This window comes from Arachis stenosperma, chromosome 4 (assembly GCF_014773155.1).
Source record: "Arachis stenosperma cultivar V10309 chromosome 4, arast.V10309.gnm1.PFL2, whole genome shotgun sequence".
NCBI lineage: Eukaryota > Viridiplantae > Streptophyta > Magnoliopsida > Fabales > Fabaceae > Arachis > Arachis stenosperma.
This window is the reverse complement of record NC_080380.1, coordinates 133144674-133149214: the sequence shown is the minus strand read 5'-3', so window position 1 is coordinate 133149214 and position 4541 is coordinate 133144674. Positions and strand designations below refer to the sequence as shown.

Genomic DNA, 4541 nt, shown 5'->3' with positions numbered 1-4541 from the left:
ATGGTGCTTGGGAAGAGTTATGGAAAGGTGTGAAGAAGGAAGAGAGTGAGTTGGGGTAGGTAGGTGATGAGCGGATAATTTGTATACTTTTTGGCATTGTTTTTAGTATGTTTTTGATATGATAGTTAGTTTTTAGTATATTTTTATTAGTTTTTAATTAAAATTCACTTTTCTGGACTTTACTATGAGTTTGTGTGTTTTTCTGTGATTTCAGATATTTTCTGGCTGAAATTGAGGGACCTGAGCAAAATCTGATTCTGAGACCAAAAAGGACTGCAGATGCTGTTGGATTCTGACCTCCCTGCATTCGAAGCGGATTTTCTGGAGCTACAGAAGCCCAATTGGCGCGCTCTCAACGGCGTTGGAAAGTAGACATCCTGGGCTTTCCAGCAATATATAATAGTCCATACTTTGCCCAAGATTTGATGGCCCAAACCGGCGCTCAAAGTCACCTACAGAAATTCCAGCGTTAAACGCCGGAACTGGCATAAAATTTGGAGTTAAACGCCCAAACTGGCATGAGAGCTGGCGTTTAACTCCAGAAAAGGTCTCTACACGAAATTCCTTCATTGCTCAGCCCAAGCACACACCAAGTGGGACCGGAAGTGGATTTTTATGTCATTTACTCATTTCTGTACACCTTAGGCTACTAGTTTCTTATAAGTAGGACCTTTTACTATTGTATAGAAATCTTTTGATCACTTTTAGATCTCTAGATCATCTTTGGACATTTTAGTTCTTAGATCATTGGGAGGCTGGCCATTCGGCCATGCCTAGACCTTATGCTTATGTATTTTCAACGGTGGAGTTTCTACACACCATAGATTAAGGTGTGGAGCTCTGCTGTATCTCGAGTATTAATGCAATTACTATTGTTCTTCCATTCAATTTCCGCTTGTTCTTTATCCAAGATATCACTTGTTTTTCAACATGATGAAGGTGATGATTGACGCCCATCACCATTCTCACCTATGAACAAGGTGACTGACAACCACTCTTGTTCTACAGCATCTGAGGCTTAGTGAATATCTCTTGGATTCCTGATTGCACGATGCATGGTTGATCGCCTGACAACCGAGTGCTCGCCTGACAAACGAGCCAACCATTCCGTGAGATCAGAGTCTTCGTGGTATAGGCAAGAACTGATGGCAGCATTCAAGAGAATCCGGAAGGTCTAACCTTGTCTGTGGTATTCTGAGTAGGATTCAATGATTGAATGACTGTGACGTGCTTCAAACCTGTAACCTACTGGGCGTTAGTGACAGACGCAAAAGAGTTATTCTATTCCGGTAGGGGAGGGAACCGAACCGGTGATTGGCCGTACTGTGACAGAGTATTGAGCATTAGCTTTCACTGCGAGGATGGGAGGTAGCTGCTGACAACAGTGAGACCCTATACGAGCTTGCCATGGAAAGGAGTAAGAAGGGTTGGATGAAGACAGTAGGAAAGCAGAGAGACGGAAGGAAGGCATCTTCATGCGCTTATCTGAAGTTCCTACCAATGAATTACATAAGTATCACTATCTTTATCTTCTATGTTATTTTCGTTCATCACCATACATATCTGAGTTTGCCTGACTAAGATTTACAAGATGACCATAGCTTGCTTCAATACTAACAATCTCCGTGGGATCGACCCTTACTCACGTAAGGTTTATTACTTGGACGACCCAGTGCACTTGCTGGTTAGTTGTGCGAAGTTGTGTAATGCCATGGTATTAAGCGCACCAAGTTCTTGGAGCCAGTACCAGGGATTATGAGAGTTGTGAAAAAGTATAGTTCACAATTTCGCCCGACCAAGTTTTTGGCGCCGTTGCCGGGGATTGTTCTAGTTTTGAGCAAGCCTTTGGTAACATCAGTGCCAAGATCCGGCAACAACATCAAATTTTGGTGTTATTGCCCGGGATTGTTCAGGCTGGACAACTGACGGTTCATCTTGTTGCTTAGATTAGGTATTTTTTTTTCGAAATTCTTGAAGATGAATTCTAGAGTTTCATGATGATTTGTTGAAATCTGGCTGGCTGAGAAGCCATGTCTAATCTGATTGGACCGAGGTTTCAACTTATCACCACAAGAGCTTGTTGATTTCGTATCAATCTTGCTTCTGGAGCAGTGATTTGCTAAGGCTTGGCTGACCTTTGGTCATGTCTAGTGTTTTGGACCGAAGCTTTCTTTGGAAGCTTGGCTGGCTGTGAAGCCATGTCTAATTCCTGGACCGGAGTCTTAGACTAGCATTGCACTGATTCCTGGAATTCTCATTAAGAATTTTGATACCTTCTTTTTCCACTTAATTTTCGAAAAATACAAAAAAAAAATTTACAAAATAAAAAAAAACCAAAAATATTTCTTGTTTGAGTCTAGAGTCTCATCTTAAGTTTGGTGTCAAATGCATGTTTTTGTTACATTTTTCGAATCCATGCATATATTTCTTGTTCTAATATTTGAATTCTATTGACTTGAGTATTTTGTGTGTCTCATATGCATTTTCAGTTCATTAGTGTCAGTAGTATACAAACTGCTAAGTTTGGTGTCTTGTATGCATTGTTATTTGATTCTTGTTGCATTTTAATTATTAAAAATCCAAAAATATTTTTAATTTGTGTATTTTCAAGTCAATGATACAAGGGATTGAAGATACAGAACACACTACAGAGGAATTATACAGAAAAAGCTGAGCATTCAAAAATGCCCAATGAAGAAGGCAGACTGGCGTTTAAACGCCAGCCAGGGCACCTGGTTGGGCGTTTAACGCCCAAAGAGGTAGCATTTTGGGCGTTAAACGCCAGAATGTATACCATTCTGGGCGTTTAACGCCAGGATGGTGCTAGGGGGAAGATTTTGTTTTCAAATCAATTTTTTTTCAAGTTTTCAAAGTTTTTCAAAACCAAATCTTTTTCAAATCATATCTTTTCAATCAAATGTTTTCAAAATCAATTTCTTTCCTTTTTCAAAGATACTTAACAATTAATGATTTGATTGAACATTTTTTGCCTTTTCTATTAAGGAAGGTTTTATGTTTGAATCATATCTTTTCTTGTTAGGCAAGTCATTAGTTTTTAAAATCATATCTTTTCAAATAGTTTTCAAATCATATCTTTTAAAATAGTTTTCAAATCATATCTTCTCAATCATATCTTTTTAAAACCATAACTTCTCAATCAATTCTTCTCAATCACATCTTTTTCAAAATAGTTTTCAATCAAATCTTTTTAATTTCTAATTTCAAAATCTTTTTCAAAAATCACTTGATTTCTCTTCCACTTTCAATTTTCGAAAACTATCAATCAAATTTTCAAAATGTTTTCAAAATCTTTTGATTGAATTTTCGAAAATTCTCTTCCCTCCTTCCCACATCCTTCTATTTATGGAGTACCACTCCTTCTAAATGCACAATTCGAACCTTACCTAATTAAAGTTCGAATTCTCCTTCTCCTTCTTCTTACTATTTCTCTTTTCCTCTGACACTTCAAAGAATCTCTATACTGTGACATAGAGGATTCCACATTCTCTTTTTCTCTTCTCTTTCATATGAGCAGGAGCAAAGACAAAGGCATTCTTGTTGAAGCTGACCCTGAACCCGAGAGAACCTTGAAGAAAGCTAAGAGAAGCCAAGGCAAAACTCTCTTTTGAGGACCTGACCGAATTCTTCAAGGAAGAAGAACCCATGGCAGCCGAAAACAACAACAATGCCAACAATGCAAGGAAGGTGCTGGGTGACTTTACTGCACCTACTCCTGATTTCTATGGGAGAAGCATCTCTATCCCTGCCATTGGAGCAAACAACTTTGAGCTTAAGCCTCAATTAGTTTCTCTAATGCAACAGAATTGCAAGTTCCATGGACTTCCAATGGAAGATCCTCATCAGTTCTTAGCTGAATTCTTGCAAATCTGTGACACAGTCAAGACTAATGGGGTTAACCCTGAGGTCTATAGACTGATGCTATTCCCTTTTGCTGTAAGAGACAGAGCTAGAATATGGTTGGATTCTCAACCTAAAGAAAGCCTGGACTCTTGGGAAAAGCTAGTCAATGCCTTCTTGGCAAAGTTCTTTCCACCACAAAGATGGAGTAAGCTTAGAGTGGAAGTCCAAACCTTCAGACAGAAGGATGGAGAATCCCTCTATGAAGCTTGGGAAAGATACAAACAATTAATCAGAAGATGTCCTTCAGACATGCTTTCTGAATGGAGCATCATAGGTATTTTCTATGATGGTCTCTCTGAACTATCCAAGATGTCCTTGGATAGCTCTGCTGGAGGATCTCTTCATCTGAAGAAGACGCCTGCAGAAGCTCAGGAACTGATTGAAATGGTTGCAAATAACCAATTCATGTACACTTCTGAAAGGAATCCTGTGAACAATGGGACTAATCAGAAGAAAGGAGTTCTTGAGATTGACACTCTGAATGCCATATTGGCTCAGAACAAAATATTGACTCAACAAGTCAATTTGATTTCTCAAAGTCTGTCTGGAATGCAAAATGCACCAAGCAGTACTAAGGATGCTTCATCTGAGGAAGAAGCTTATGATCCTGAGAACCCTTC

At 39.0% G+C, this 4541-nt stretch overlaps 1 non-coding gene across 1 annotated transcript; it reads right to left on the bottom strand.

Moving 5' to 3' along the window:
- Positions 1 to 4068: 4068 nt before the first annotated feature.
- LOC130978060 (small nucleolar RNA R71) lies at positions 4069 to 4176 on the bottom strand. The gene has a single exon (XR_009085724.1). It is a non-coding gene; the product is annotated as a small nucleolar RNA R71 (small nucleolar RNA).
- Between the last annotated feature and the right edge of the window lie 365 nt (positions 4177 to 4541).